The sequence below is a fragment of the Bos indicus genome, chromosome 6, assembly GCF_029378745.1.
Source record: "Bos indicus isolate NIAB-ARS_2022 breed Sahiwal x Tharparkar chromosome 6, NIAB-ARS_B.indTharparkar_mat_pri_1.0, whole genome shotgun sequence".
Taxonomy (NCBI): domain Eukaryota; kingdom Metazoa; phylum Chordata; class Mammalia; order Artiodactyla; family Bovidae; genus Bos; species Bos indicus.
Genome location: NC_091765.1, coordinates 20,880,400 through 20,897,164, shown reverse-complemented (window position 1 = coordinate 20,897,164; position 16,765 = coordinate 20,880,400). Strand labels below are relative to the sequence as shown.

Below are 16,765 nucleotides of genomic sequence, written 5' to 3'. Positions count from 1 at the left end.
GACTGGTTCCAAACAGGAAAAGGAGTTCGTCAAGGCTGTATATTGTCACCCTGCTTATTTAACTTCTATGCAGAGTACATCATGAGAAACGCTGGACTGGAAGAAACACAAGCTGGAATCAAGATTGCCAGGAGAAATATCAATAACCTCAGATATGCAGATGACACCACCCTTATGGCACAAAGTGAAGAGGAACTCAAAAGCCTCTTGATGAAAGTGAAAGTGGAGAGTGAAAAAGTTGGCTTAAAGCTCAACATTCAGAAAACAAAGATCATGGCATCCGGTCCCATCACTTCATGGGGAATAGATGGGGAAACAGTGTCAGACTTTATTTTGGGGGGCTCCAAAATCACTACAAATGGTGATTGCAGCCATGAAATTAAAAGACGCTTACTCCTTGGAAGGAAAGCTTTGACCAACCTAGATAGCATATTCAAAAGCAGAGACATTACTTTGCCAACAGAGGTTCGTCTAGTCAAGGCTATGGTTTTTCCTGTGGTCATGTATGGATGTGAGAGTTGGACTGTGAAGAAGGCTGAGCACCGAAGAATTGATGCTTTTGAACTGTGGTGTTGGAGAAGACTCTTGAGAGACCCTTGGACTGCAAGGAGATCCAACCAGTCCATTCTGAAGGAGATCAGCCCTGGGATTTCTTTGGAAGGAATGATGCTAAAGCTGAAACTCCAGTACTTTGGCCACCTGTTGTGAAGAGTTGACTCATTGGAAAAGACTCTGATGCTGGGAGGGATCGGAGGCAGGAGGAGAAGGGGCCGACAGAGGATGAGATGGCTGGATAGCATCACTGACTCAGACGTGAGTCTGAGTGAACTCCGGGAGTTGGTGATGGACAGGGAGGCCTGGCGTGCTGCAATTCATGGGATCGCAAAGAGTCGGACATGACTGAGCAACTCATCTGATCTGATGTACAGTATCACGTCTTCTGTAAAGAGTGAGAGATTTACTTCTTCTTCTCCAATCTTGATTCTTTTTATTTCTTTTTCTACTCTGGTTGCTGTAGCTAAGACTTCCAAAACTAGGTTGAATAATGGTGGCAAAAGTGAACACCCTTGTCTTGTTCCTCATCTGAAGGGGGATGCTTTCAGTTTTTCACCATTGAGAATGATCTTTGCCGTAGTCTTATCATATATGGCCTTTACTATGTTGACGTAGGTTCCTTCTATGCCCATTTCTTAAAGAGTTGTAATCGTAAATGGGTGCTGAATTTTGTCCAAAAAATCTCAGAATATGTTCTGCATCTATTGAGATTATCATATGATTTTTATCTTTCATTTTGTTAATATGGTGTATCACACTGATAGATCTGCATATGCTGAAGAATCCTTGCTTCCCGAAATAAACCCAACTTGATCATGATATATGAGCTTTTTGATGTGTTGCTGAATTCTGTTTGCTAAAATTTTGTTGAGGATTTTTGCATCTATGTTCATCAGTGATATTGCCCTATAGTTCTCTTTTTTTGTGGTGTCTTTGCCTGGTTTTGGTATCAGGATAATAGTGGCCCCATAAAATGAGTTTGGGAGTGTTCCTTTCTCTACAATCTTTTGAAAGGGTTTTAGAAGGATAGGCTTTAGCTCTTCTCTAAATGTTTGATAGAATTCTCCTGTGACACCATATGGTCGTGGGCTTTTTTTTTTTTTTTTTTTGCAGATTTTTAAAGCACAGCTTCAATTTCAGTGTTTGTAATTGAGCAGTTTATAATTTCTATTTCTTCCTGGTTCAGTCTTGAAAGACTGAACTTTTCTAAGAATCTATCCATTTCTTCCAGGTTATCTATTTTATTCTCATATAGTTGTTCATAATAGTCTCTTATAATCCTTTGTATTTCTGCATTGTCTGTTGTAACCTCTTCTTTTTCATTTCTAATTTTGTTGATTTGATTCTTCTCTTTTTTTCTTGATGAATCTGACTAAAGGTTTGTCAATTTTGTTTATCTTCTTAAAGAATCAGCTTTTAGTTTTATTAACCTTTACTGTTGCTTCTTTCTTTTCTTTTTCATTTATTTCTGCTCAGATCTTTATGATTTCTCTCCTTCTACTAATTTTGGGATGTTTTTGTTCTTCTTTTTCTTCTTGTTTTACATGTAAAGTTAGTCTATTCAATGTTTTTCTTGTTTCTTGAGGTAGGATTGTATTGGTATAAACTTCCCTCTTAAAACTGCTTTTGCTGCACCCCACAGGTTTTGAGTTGTCATGTTTTCCTTGTCATTTGTTTCTAGAAATTTTTTGATTTCCCTTTTGATTTCTTCAGTAACCTGTTTATTTAAAAATGTGTTGTTTAATCTCTGTGTGCTTGTGTTTTTTACAGTTTTTCTTGTAATTGCTATCTAGTCTTATAGCATTGTGGTCAGGGAAGATGCTTGATACAATTTCAATTTTGTTAAATTTACTGAGGTTTGGTTTGTGACCCAAGACGTGGTCTATCCTAGAGAATGTTCCATGTGCACTTGAGAAGAAGGTGTATTCTTCTGCATTTGGATGGATTGTCCTGAAGATATAAATGAGATCCATCTCATCTAATGTATGACTTAAGATTTGTGTTCCCTTATTAATTTTCTGTTTTGATTATCTGTTTTGATTATCTATTGGTGTGAGTGGGGTGTTAAAGTCTCCTACTATTATTGTGTTACTGTCAATTTCTCCTTTATGTCTGTCAGTATTTGTCTTATGTATTGAGGTGCTCCTATGTTGAGTGCATAGATATTTACAATTGTTGTGTCTTCCTCTTGGATTGATCCCTTGATCATTATGTAGTGTCCTTCCTTATCTCTTGTAATATTCTTTATTTTAAGGTCTATTTTGTCTGATATGAGGATTGTTACTCCAGCTTTCTTTTGCTTCCGATTGGCATGGAATCTATTTTTCCATCCTCTCACTTTAGTCTATACGTGTGTTTAGGTCTGAAGTGGGTTTCTTGCAGACAGCATATGTATGCATCTTGTTTTTGTATTCATTTAGCCAGTCTGTATCTTTTGGTTGGAGCATTTAATCCATTTACAATTAAACTAATTATTGATATATATGTTCCTATTGCCATTTTCTTAATCATTTGGGGTTGATTTATAGATCTTTTTTCTTCTCTTGTATTTCTTGACTGTATAAGTCCCTTTAACATTTGTTGTAAAGCTGGTTTGGTGGTACTGAATTCTCTTAACTTTTCTTGTCTGAAAAACTTTTTATTTCTCCATCAGTTTTGAATGATATCCTTGCCAGTTGCAGTAATCTAGGTTGTAGATTTTTCCCTTTCAGTACTTTAAATATGTCCTGCCATTCCCTTCTGGCCTCTGGAGTTTCTGCTGAAAGATCAGCTGTTAAGCTTATGGGGTTTCCCCTGTATATTACTTGTTCCTTCTCCCTTGCTACCTTTAATATTCTTTGTGTTTAGTCTTTGTTAGTTTGATTAGCATGTGGCTTGGCATGTTTCTCCTTGGGTTTATCCTGTATGGGACTCTTTGTGCCTCTTGGACTTGATTGACTATTTCCTTTTCCACATTGGGCAAACTTTCAACTATAATCTCTTCAAAAATTGTCTCATACCCTTTCTTTTGCTCTTCATCTTCTGGGACCACTATAATTCAAATGTTGGTGCATTTGATATTGTCCCAGAGGTCTCTGAAACTATCCTCAGTTCTTTTCATTCTTTTAACTTTATTTAGCTCTTCAGAAGTTATTTTCACCATTTTATCTTCCAGCTCACTGATTCGTTCTTCTGCTTCAGATATTCTGCTATTGATTCCTTCTAGAGTACTTTCATGCATTGGAGAAGGAAATGGAAACCCAATCCAGTATTCTTGCCTGGAGAATCCCAAGGACGGGGGAGCCTGGTGGGCTGCTGTCTATGGGGTAGCACAGAGTCAGACATGACTGATGTGACTTAGCAGCAGCAGCAGCAGCAGAGTACTTTTAATTTCAGTAATTGTTTTTTCTCTGAACGTTTATTCTTTAATTCTTCTAGGTCTGTGTTTATTGATTCTTGCATTTTCTTCAGTTTGTTTTCAAGGTTTTTTGATCATCTTTACTATCATTATTCTGAATTCTTTTTCGGGTAGTTTGCCTATTTCCTCTTCATTTATTTGGACTTCTGTGTTTCTAGTTTGTTCCTTCATTTGTGTAGTGTTTCTATGCCTTTTCATTATTTTTTTTTAACTTATTGTTTGAGATCTCCTTTTCCCAGGCTTCAAGGAAAGTTGAATTCTTTCTTTGAAGAGGATTGAATTCTTTCTTCCTTTCGGTTTCTTCCCTCCTAAGGTTGGTCCAGTGGTTTGTGTATGATTCCTATAGGGTGATATTTGTGCTGAGGTTTTTTTTGTTTGTTTTTCCTCTGATGGGCACAGCTGAGTGAGGTAGTAACCCTGTCTGCTGTTGATTGGGTTTGTATTTCTGTTTTGTTTGTTGTTTAGATGAGATATCCCACACAGGATGCTACTGGTGGTTGGGTGATGCCAGGTCTTGTAATTCAAGTGGTTTCCTTTGTGGGAGTTCTCACTATTTGATACTCCCTCAGGTTAGTTCTCTGGTGGTCTAAGGTCTTGGAATCAGTGCTCCCACTCCAAAGGCTCAGGGCTTGATCTCTGATCAGGAATAAAGATTCCACATGTGGTTTGTTATGGCATTAAGTGAGATTAAAACAAACATCCAAAAATGAGAAATCAAAGATGAACCCCAGACGAATGACAGTTACAAAATCAGGCAAATAATAATTAAAATAATGGAATACACATAAAGTCAGAACAGTCCTCCAAAAATAAAGTACAGTAGATTGACATGGCAAACAAAGGAAATTAAAAATTATATTTGCCAGTTAAGAACAAAATTAACTAAAGCACAAATTGGAAAATAAAACTAAAGCAAGATGCCAGGTGGCAAATAATGTGATGAAAACAAAACTAACAAGTATGTTGAGAGGAAAGGAAAGAAAGAAAGAATAAATATGCAAATTAAATAGAGGTAGATGAAGATTTATATACATTAAAGATTAACTGCAAGGGGAAAAGAACAGTAGGAAATGCAAACAAAGGAATAAATGTAGAAAAAATAATAATAGGTTTAAAATTTTTTAATTAAAAATAAAAAAGAGTAAAGAAAAAAAGGCGGGGTGGGGTGGGGGGAGGGGAACTCCACAGAACTTCAAAAGCCCAACGTAGGAGCAGAGGTTTATAACAACAATAAAAAATGTGACTGAAGGGGGGAAAAAAAAGCTCAAAAGCTTAACTGGATTTCTTAGTGCCAATAAAATTGACAAGTACAACAGAGGTGGAAAAAAAGGAAAAAGAGGAAAAAGGAAAAAATCCAAAAGAATCTACAAAACATGTCAAAAAATAAGAACAATAAATGTTTTTCTCGAGTCACTGCTGTCAGAGTCCTTTCCCTCGCTGGGAGTCACAGTCCAGCTCACCTCCCTAGGGTGCCCTCAAACACTGTGCTGATCTCTGGACCTGCTGGGGGGCAGCTCAGATTCTAATCTGGTCCTACTCCTTTGTGTTCTTGCCTCCAACGTCCACAGCTAACAGAACTAGTGCATTTTCTTTTGTGGGAGCTCTCAATGGTCTTTTATATATTCCATAGACACAACAGAGTCTGCCTTGTTTATTGTATGGATTTAATTTGCAGCTTGTACAGCTAGTGGGAAGGTTTGGGGTCTTCTTCCTTAGCCACACTGCCCTTGGATTTCAACTGTGGTTTTATTTCCACCTCTACATGTGGGTCATCCACTGGGGTTTGCTCCTGAGGCTGCCCTGGAGGGCTTGGCTTTGCCCCTGTGAATGCCAGGTGTGGAGGTGGTGCAGCTGCTTGGGTTGCAGGGGTTCTGGCAGCACCAGGTACTCAGGGGGTTGGCGGCTAGGGCAGCAGGAAATATAGTGCTTTAGAAGGGTATGGCAACCAGTATTGGCCAATACACTCCAGTATTCTTGCCTGGAGAACTGTCCCTGACAGAAGCCTGGCAGGCCACAGTCCACAGGGTTGCAGAGTCAGACACGACCAAAGTGACACTGTGAGCATAGATGTAAGACTTTTTTGCCTGTGGCAGCTCTGCCCCAGTGAGAGTTGAGTGTGAAGGTGGAACAGCTGCTTGGCTTGCAGGGACCCTGGCAGCACCAAGTGTGCAGGGACATGGACTGCCTCTACCGCAGGAGTTATGGTCCTATCAGAGTCTTTTTTTCAAGCCTCTTGTAGCTGGCGATCAGAAGGCCTCTTTGGCTGGTCTTTCTCCATAGCCCCACCTATTCAGGCACTTACAGGGCTCCCTTGCCTGGGGTCCTTCTCTGTTTGGCGCCTCAGTCACTTAAAGGAGCACCCTGGGTGGGGTCCTACTCTGTAGTTCAGTGCCTCAGGCGTTTGATGGGCGAACCTCTCTATTGTTCAGCTGCCTATGCTGGCGGGTGGGGAGAGGGAGGCTATGGTGATGGCTCCACCCACTACGTGTGACTCAGCAGTACTGCCTTGCTTCCAAGGCTGTCCGGCTTTCTTCCACTGGCATTTCCCACCATGATCTCCTCCCTCACATCCTCTCAATTTCTCTCTCTGCAGTCAACAGCAGCCCTCACCGCCAGACTGCTCCCCCATCCCCAAATTCCAGCTTCCAGCTGCTGAGTCTTCCAGGGGACCAGCGTTCCTGTCCAGGGTATGTATGGCTTCAGTAAGGACTGTCTGATTCTCATTCCATTTAGGCTGCCACAGGTCAGCTGTTTCACTTTCGGCCTTAAATGTTTCTCTTCTCAGACCATTGCTCCAATGTGGGGATCGGACCCCTGCTTCAGTTCCCCCACCCACTGAGGGCAGGTCCAGTCCTACTAACACTCCTGTTTTTCTCCTAGTTCCTTCATCCTACCGAGTTTTGCGTGGTTCTATATATTCTTTTCTGCTGGTCAGGTACTCCTATCCACTCTCAGGACACGAGAGTGAATGTGTTCTGCATGCACTTCTGTGTCTGAAAGTGTATTCCTGATGTATCTGTGGAAAGAGATGTACTCTACATCCACCTACTCCTCTGCCATCTTGTTCTCCCCCTCTTGCTCTTTCAGTGGAAAATAGTTCCTCTGCCATCTTATTTTACTTAACTTGCTCTGCCTCTATGAATTTAGGTGAAACGATTTCCTATTGTGGTCACACAGAGGTGTTCTTATGTGAGAGCATCCTTATGCAGGCTGCATATGCCCAATGCCTTTGGTGGGAAAGCTGGACCTGAAGAGTTTGCCAGTCACATCTTTCCTCAGGATGTGCTAGCAAAGCGTATGGCTGATTATGGTGGAGCTATGTTCTTGCCTGGAAAATCCCAGGGAAGGGGGAGCCTGGTGGGCTGCCGTCTATGGAGTCGCACAAAGTCGGACACAACTGAAGCGACTTAGCAGCAGCAGCAGCAGAGCTTACCTGGAGTGTGAGATGGGATTTCCTCTCTGCTCTGTCGTCATCACTGCCCTATCAGGAGCAGGATCTGCTCTCAGATCACTGAATCAGAAGTTTTGAGGGTTGGGCTCAAGGTGGCTCTGTTCCCTTGAAGAGTGTGATTTTCCTTCTCCCTGCTCTGGGACCTTTGCCCTTACAGAGGGGAGTGCTGAAACAAGTGGGGTTCATGTGCTTACAGAAGTCCAGTGCTCTGTCTGTGTAGGCAACTGTGGCTGCAGTCAGACACAGTTCGTGGTCACATCTTGCCGTTGTCATGGCCACCCCAGATCTAGTGCTAGGCTGCAATGTAGAGAGAGCGGGGGCTCAGTGTTCCCTCATCTTGGGTTAGGACACACGGCAAGGCTGTGGTGGGAATTCCAGCAGCTGTACTGCTGTCAGAACTCTGGGTTGCTTCTGGGGTGCAACCTGAGTAAGTACCAACAGTGGCCACCACCACTCCACCTGAGCTACACCCCAGGGCCTCAGGTTGCTGCTGCATTGCTAGATCAGGTCTTTTTTCCAGGTCTTGGATGCCTAGATCTTGTGCCAAGCTGTGGTACAGAGTGAGCAATGCCAGGGTTCACTCAGTTCCAACTGGGGAATGCAACAAGGAGGTAGCAGCTAGGACCGACCTCTGTCCACCTTCCTGGGGACACACCACACCTGTGCAGTCCTCACAAGTGGGGGTCTAGTCTTCTCCTGACTTTCTATCTGTCCCGGCACTTCTCCAGGCATCCAAAAGGGTTTGTCTCCGACTCTTAGGACTCAAAGACTGTGACACCCAGTCTGTGACTGGATCCACTCACTCCCCAGGGCAAGTGTGCATCCGGGCAATCTCCCTTTTCCTCTTGTTCCCTCCCAGGGGTGCAGGTCTCCACCTGATGCTTTTCTTCCTGTCCTACTTTATTACGTGTTTATCCTTCTTACAGTCTTGGTTGTAGAGGAGTCCTTCTGCCAGTTTTCTCTGAGAAGTGTTTCACATGCAGGTGTGTTTTTGATGTGTTCGTGGAGGGAGGCGAGCTTCATATCCTCTTACTCTGCCATCTTTATCTCTCCCTCTCCAGCACATCATTGGTCTTAAGCCAGACTTTTACAAGACAGAATACTCACTATTGGTCTCCTGATGAATTAATCTGTGTCCTTTCATCAATAGGAAACCTATACTTGAGTAAAGAAACAGGAAGGAGAAATATGAGATTGCAAAAAGTAAAGGACACTTGACTGCAGTATAACTGGTCTGTGGAAAATAGGAAGTCTAGGAACTAATCACTTACCTTCCTTCTGCCATGGGAACTTCGGGGGAAAGATGGCTGCATATTCTTCCATTCACTGTGCTATCTCCATCATCCTTGCCCTCTCCACAAAAAGAATTGTGAATAGTTCAAATGCTTCACTTAACTCCTGGAGGATCACTAACCATTTCTGATCACACCCCTTAGTCATCAATAAGCAGGGATTTCCTAAATCTAGATAATCATTTATAAAATATGACCTTGAGCAGGTTCAAAGCAATATGCCAGCACTAATGAAGTAGGGGAAAGTGTGAGACAAGGGAAAGAGAACCAGATAAAGAAAGAAATTAAGAATGGCACCAGGGATGGGGTGAGTTCTCTAAGGGTTCAGATTCTCCCAGGTTAGTAGGGTTCTCTCGATGCTTTGAAATGGCAACAACACGGTGCCTGTGCTTGCATTCCACTTTCCCTCCCTCACAATTCTTGGTGTATCCCTGAGTATATCTGGGAAACTGCACAAAAAGAAAGTTAAAGCACACTTCTTATGTCATATGTCCATAAAAGGAAAAGATTTCTATATTTCCAAGAAGTAAAAGTTCATTTTTAATTCAAGTTTATGCCCCCCTTAGGGGAAGAGCTATCCAGTAAATTAGATAAATTTCAAAATTTGCTAGCAGAAATAAAAATCCAGAAACTTGGAGGAAAATGCACACAATAACAAACGGTAAGTTTTCTGTCATAAACAACAACGCTGGGCTTCAGAAGAGGAGAGGGAGGTGTACAGTTTAATTAGGAAGTGTTCGCCCAGAATACCAGTGGCCTCCCAAATGCTCTGCTTAGTTTGCTATGGGCCATTGTCTTTCTCCATAAAGTTAAATTAGCATCTGCAGCAACTCTCCTAGAATTAAAGACTATAGTTCTGTGTCTCATTTTGAACACTCACTGGTCTTGAACTAAATTTAAATCATGAATGGAATATTATTTAAAGGTTGATAATCTTCACGTAACATTACTTCAGCCATGAAACTAAAACCCCTTGAATAAAATTCTGTTGGCTAGCCAAGAAGACCCTGGTTAGGTTCCAGTTTAATAAAATTATCTAGCATTTGCAACTGTAAATGCTTTAAGGCCTTTTTAAAGGTGATATTATGACCCATACAACACTGAGCATAAAGTGATTGACAATAAAACCTTGAGCTGATCTGTAGAGGAAGAGGGGGTGATAGAGGCCCATGGGAAGTGTCATGTACTTCCTCCAATTGGGAAGAATCTCTTTTCTCTTTTCCTCCCTAACATCAATAAGGAGCAACTCTTCTGTTCCAAAAGGATTTTTAAATTTCCATCCCAAAGAAAACATATTCCACTGAGAAATTTCAATAGCCAGTGAGATTGCAGAGCCAGAGCACACTTATTGGGAGGAAAATGGCATCCACGGTTACCAAATTAACTTCTTTGTTACACCCATGACATCTACCAGTATTTCCAGGTACAGTCTGTCATGCTGTGGAAGGGTATAGTCAGGAGAAATAATCTTGTTATTATGCAATCACAAATCTGTAAAGCCCTAGAGGTCATGCAGATCATCTTTTCTATTTCAGTCTACAGGCATTGTCCCCAGTGGAGAGTCCACAGGTTCTTGTAGTGCTTGGTCCCCAAAGAAGGCTGGACATCCTGCAGACACTTGTGCTAAGATTGGGTATCTGGAATGTGATGCTTCTGGTGTGTTATTATGTTCTTGTGGGGTGGAAGAGAATAAAAGGAGATCTGGAAGAAAATTTGATCCCGTCTACCTAGGGAAAACCGAACTACCTAGAGGAGTCAAAGAGACCTCATGAGAAAAAGGTTCTGCTTCATTTTTATTTTTCTCTCGCATTTAAAGATTTAGCCAACTCATTAATACCTGGGAAGCAAGAAGCAAGTGTCTCAGCTCAGTGCAGACCTGGAACTAAGAACAACAGGCCAACAGTCAATGTCCACCTGACAAGGGGAGCCAACCTTCCATACGATCCTGATATGTGAGCTTCGTGGATATCCTGATGTCCACACAGAGATCCCAGAAAATTCCAGAAGCCCTATTGGAAATTAACTGGATCAGCTTTGAATCTATTATCTGATGGGACCTGATACCCTGAAAGTATATTGTATCATGTACTGAAGCACTATTACCTTCCTCATTGAATGCTCAGAAATGGGTGAAAAGCAGCTACTATGATCTCAGAAACTGAGGAAAGCTTCATAGTTCTGACATGAGAGAAACAGACCCAGCCCATTCATTCTGTTAGACACAAGACAGGAAATGATCTTTTTGTAAGTACGCCGAGAATTGTTAGGGAAAGATGAGATCAAGAAGGAAGGTCACAGTCACTCTACAAACAGTTGTAGCATCAACAAATCAGCAAATAATTTGAGAAAACCAATGTGATTTATGATTAATAATCCTAAAAATCTGTAATAGGTATAGATAGACACAGATATAGATATATACACATACACACAAGGCCTAATGCAGGTAGAATTGAGACAAACATATGACTATTATCAACAGTTAGTTAAAAAATAACGTGACAAGTCCATTGCTACTACTGCTACTTCAGTGTCATGGGCAGTGTAAAAGAAAGAAATACTCATGTGTCAATTACTGTGTTCTCATCAGTGCTATCATCTTTGATCTTCATTCCAAAAATAGCAAGGAGTGATCATCATAATCACAAAACAATACCATAGGACATTATGAAATTTAAAATAGTTTCCTACGTGTTGTTTCATCTCATGATTGCCCTGTGAGAAAAGCAGGCTGTTAGGACAGACATGGTAGTATTAAGAAGAGGAAGCATGGAAAAGAAAGGAAGGGCAGAAAGGGAGAAAGGGAAGGAAGAGAGAAAGGAGGAAGGGAGGGAAGTTGCCTCCCAGGTCTTCCTGCAATTGGATATCAGTCTCGATTCTAATAATATCTCCTAACAAGTGTTCCAGAGATTAAGAACTGCATAGTTCTTTGAAATTCATGATACCAATTGCTCTACAAATTCTAAGTAGTAATATCATCATCATCAATCTTAGCTATAAAATTTCTCATAAACCCATGTATTAAGTTGGGAAACTTCAGAAAAAAACAACAGTAAGAGCAAAGTTAAGCACAAAGTCAAGAAAGTTGGTTAAGGAAGGAAAAAAAGCAACAAGCACTAACTTTCCCCATAAGCCTCATAATCTTTCTCTGGGAGGCACTCGGCAGCCAAGCAGTAAGCTTCCATGAAGCACAGGGTGCGTAAAGAGACCCAGAGACCAGCCCTTCGAAGGGAAATCCCTCCCATTTTGTCCTCAGTTCAACTCCCAAGATTCCCAGGCTCACTGTGTGAGTCACACTGCAATTGCCTAGGACAGGCATCTGCACGGATGCCCTCTGCTTCAGCAGGGAATTGCAAGCTCCCGCCTGCCTGTAATAAGGGGGAAAATCAGGGCAATAATGTGACCGGATGCTGGAAATCTGGCAGCCAGAGAAAACAGTAGTGTATTTGGCAAATTTTCTTTTGCAGGGCTTTTTACTGTAAAGAACATTGGCCTCCATGGACTAAGAGAAATTTTGCGTCCCTTTCTCTCGAATTTGATCTCTTTGTTTCCATTTTAATAGGTCGTGGGAAGTTTCCTGTGAATACGTAAACAAGCTTTGTGTTTATTTTAATCACTTTTTCCTCCTGTTTCCAGGCTCTGGGACAATCCCCGGCCCTCACTTGAATTGTGGTGGTTACAGTAGAACACAACCCAGTTGTAATTCAAGTCTTTCCTTTTGTAAGAGGAAGTGGTGAGATAAATAAAGGGATGGTATTTCCTTAAAGCAGCTGCATCTCCTATTAACTGGCTAAAGAACTAACTCCTCAACAAAAATTAGTCAACTGAACTAGTTTAAGAAAGAAAAGAAATCTTTGAGCTGGCGAATTTGTAGCTTTGAAAACTGAACACCTACCTAAGAAAGAATCTCTTGCTTTCCTGTCATTCATGAATAGTGCCTCTCTCCTTTATTTCTCAGTGAATCACCTTGAAAATGTTGCCATTTTATGATATCTAGTCCCTCTCATCTGAATTATCAACCCACTGTAATCTGGCATCTGCCCTTACTACCTTACTGAAACTTAGAAAGAAAATGATCAAAATGACCTGCTTATTGACAAACACAGTGGATATTTTAAAGTCCTTATCTTATTAGATTTCTCTGCGGTATTTCTATATGCTGACCAACCTCTTCTTTGAGAAGTCTCTCTTCTTTTCTTTGCCATGATAACATGCTCTCCTGATTCTCTGACGTCTCAGAACAATTCTTTTTTTTTTTTTTCAATTCCTTTTTTTAAGGCAGCAACTATAAAATTTTTAATATTCTTCAAGTATAGAATAAAGAGTTAAGTAAACACTTTTTAACTTTTAAATCAGATCAATTCTTAGAGTTCTTTCCTGAATCCTCTTCCCCCATCTTCTTAAAAATAGGTTCTTTTGTGTTCTCCACCTCTTCTTTATCTTGTTTATTCTTGTGCTTTCAACATCACCTGTACATAATTTTCACATCTGTATCTCTAGCCTAGATTTCTTCCCTAAGTCCTTACATCTTCACCTCCCCATCTTGACTGTAGCCATGGTTATTATGAACAGTTCTAACTCAGCTCCTGCTGCCAGACTCCCTCCACAAGTGCCTGCTTCTGCACGTCTTTCTGTATTCTGCCCCCAGGACCTTCTCTAATACCACAGGAGTTGGGCAGCCCACAGCAGGGGTGTCAGTAGATAAAAGCTCCAGACTTCCACCCTTCAGATGACTAATTCTTGGAAGCATTTTGTTCTTCTCAAAAGTCCCTTGTTGCCCAGAGTACTGATCTGAATAAAGTACCCTGACATTGTCTCTTCCTCCTTCACCATCCCATTCTTCTTACCTGGATGCTCATGCTTTGTAGGATCACTACCCAAATAAACTACCCACACCCAGGTTCTTATCTCAGGCATTGCTTTTAGCGAAACCCAAAGGTATTTGGTACCAAGAATGGTCCTGGAAAGCAGATTCTCAACATGAGACTCTATGGCCATACTGTCTCCATTTAGATGATACCAGTAATATAATCACTGGTGGGAGCAGGAGAGTGATAAAACCCAGCATGATGTAGCATTCAATTACTCACATTCTATGTGAGACTCACATTCATCCATAGTGAATGTGATGAAATATAAGGGAAAGGAAAAGCATTGCATGAATGATATGGGCTGATGGTAATTACCAGTATTGTGGAATTGAAAGTTTTTTGTTAGATGTCATAAAATGCTTGAAAGAATAGAATAGAATATGGAGTAGAAATAAAATAGAATCATATCAGCCATCAACTCAGTGCCCACTGGAAGATCAGAAAGCTTCCATCAGTTCAGTTCAGTTCAGTTCAGTCACTCAGTTGTGTCCAACTCTTTGCACCCCCATGAATTGCAGCACGCCAGGCCTCCCTGTCCATCACCAATTCCCAGAGTCTTCCCAAACTCATGTCCATCGAGTCAGTGATGCCATCCAGCCATCTCATCCTCTGTCATCCCCTTCTCCTCCTGCCGCCAATCTCTCCCAGCATCAGGATCTTTTCCAATGAGTCAACTCTTCACATGAGGTGGCCAAAGTATTGGAGTTTCAGCTTCCACATCAGTCCTTCCAATGAACACCCAGGACTGATCTCCTTTATGATGGACTGGATGGATCTCCTTGCAGTCCAAGGGACTCTCAAGAGTCTTCTCTAACACCACAGTTCAAAAGCATCAATTCTTCGGCACTCAGCTTTCTTCAGAGTCCAACTCTCACATCCATACATGACCACTGGAAAAACCATAGCCTTGACTAGATGGACCTTTGTTGGCAAAGTAATGTCTCTGCTTTTTAATATGCTGAAGGTCCAAAAAGAACTTCACTCTTACAATTAGATGGTAGTCTATGTTGAAAGTCAGGCCAAAGAGCTAAACCTTATGAAAAGACTGGATGTACAATGTTGAGATATCTCCCAAGCTGAAGACACAGCCATAATAGAAAAATAGTGGAATCCTGAGACCTGATATGAAGATATTTGGGTAGATTCATTTAAGAAGACTGAAGCACCAAGTTCTTCTGGAGCCTTCAGACTGCCTGAAGCAGCTTGCTCCCTTCTGCTAGAGAAAAAGAGTGTCCCTTACCTGAATATCTTGTAAAGATCTCACATGAGGCAGATTCCTAGAAAGATGATGTTGCCTCCTTAAGACCCACCACAGTCTCCCCTTACAATGTACAAACTAATAACTAAGGTCATGACCCAGTATTCACTGAGTAAGGAAATATAGTCCCTGCTCCAGAAGAAAATAGCTTTTTTTTAACAAAATGTAGTACTAGCTTATTAAGGCTTCCTTGGTGGCTCAGTGGTAAAGAATCTGCCTGCCAATCCAAGAGATGCAGATTCAATTCCTGGTTCAGGAAGATCCCCTGGAGAAGGAAATGGCAACACACTCCAGTATTCTTGCCTGGGAAATCCCATGGACAGAGGAGCCTGACAGGCTATAATCCAGTTCAGCTCAGTCACTCAGTCTTGTCCGACTCTTTGCAACTCCATGGGCTTCAGTACACCAGATCTCCCTGTCCATCACCAACTCCTGGAGCATGCTCAAACTCATGTCCATCAAGTAGGTGATGTCATCCGACCATCTTATCCTCTGTCATCCCCTTCTCCTCCTGCTTTCAAACTTTCCCAGCATCAGGGTATTTTCAAATGAGTCAGTTCTTTGCATCAGGTGGCCAAAGTAATGGAGTTTAAGCTTCAGCATCAATCCTTCCAATGAATATACAGGACTGATCTCCTTTAGGATGAACTGGTTGGATCTCCTTGCAGTCCAAGGGACTCTCAAGAGTCTTCTCCAACACCACAGTTCAAAAGTATCCATTCTTTGGCTCTCAGCTTTCTTCATAGTCCAACTCTCACATCCATACATGACTACTGGAAAACCATAGCTTTGACTAGATGGACCTTTGTTGACAAACTAATGTCTCTGCTTCTTAATATGCTGTCTAGGTTGGTCATATCTTTTCTTTCAAGGAGCAGTGTCTTTTTATTTCATGGCTGCAGTCACCATCTGCAGTGATTTTGGAGCCCAGGAAAATAAAGTCTGTCACTGTTTCCATTGTTTCCCCATCTATCTGCCATGAAGTGATGGGACCGGATGCCATTGTCTTTGCTTTCTGAATGTTGAATTTTAAGCCAGCTTTTTCACTTTTCTCTTTCATTTTCATCAAGAGGCCCTTCAGTTCCTCTTTGCTTTCTCCCATAAGGGGGTGTCATCTGCATATCTGAGGTCATTGATATTTCTCCTGCCAATTCCAACTTGTGCTTCATCCAACCTGACATTTTGCACAATGTACTGTGCATAGAAGTTAAATAAGCAGGGTGAAAATATACAGCCTTGATGTACTCCTTTCCCAATTTAGAACCAGTCCATTGTTCCATGCCTGGTTCCATTGCTTCTTGACCTGCATATAGATTTCTCAGAAGGCAGATAAGGTGATCTGGTATTTCCATCTCTTTAAGAATTTTCCACAGTTTGTTGTGATCCACATAGTAAAAGGCTTTGGCATCATCAATAAAGCAGAAATAGATGTTTTTCTGTAATTCTCTTGCTTTTTCTGTGATCCAACAGATGTTGGCAATTTGATTTCTAAAACCAGCTTGAACATCTGGAAGTTCTCAGTTCATGTACTATTGAAGCCTCACTTGGAGAATTTTGAGCATTACTTTGCTAGTGTGTGAGATGAGTGCAATTGTGCAGTAGTTTGAACATTCTTTGGCATTGACTTTCTTTGGGATTGGAATGAAAACTGACCTTTTCCGGTCCTGTGGCCAATGCTGAGTTTTCCAAATTTTCTGGCATATTGAGTGTAGCACTTTAACAGCAGCATCTTTTAGGACTTGAAATAGCTCAGCTGGAATTCCATCACCTCCACTAGCTTTGTTCATAGTGATGTTTCCTTAGGCCCACTTGACTTCACATTCCAGGATGTCTGGCTCTAGGTGAGTGATCACGCCATTGTGGTTATCTGGGTCATGAAGATCTCTCTTGTACAGTTCTTCTGCGTATTCTTGCCACCTCTTCTTAATATCTTCTGCTTCT

The 16,765-nt window shown here is 41.4% G+C and overlaps 1 long non-coding RNA gene across 1 annotated transcript in view; it reads left to right on the top strand.

Annotated features, from left to right (window-relative positions):
* LOC139183595 (uncharacterized) overlaps positions 1–13,231 on the top strand; it is a 31,028-nt gene extending 17,797 nt beyond the window's left edge. Inside the window, exons 2-3 of the long non-coding RNA XR_011567092.1 lie at positions 6,546–6,639; positions 10,512–13,231. This is a non-coding gene — a long non-coding RNA (uncharacterized lncRNA). The remainder of the gene's footprint in view (positions 1–6,545; positions 6,640–10,511) is intronic.
* Positions 13,232–16,765: the final 3,534 nt, after the last annotated feature.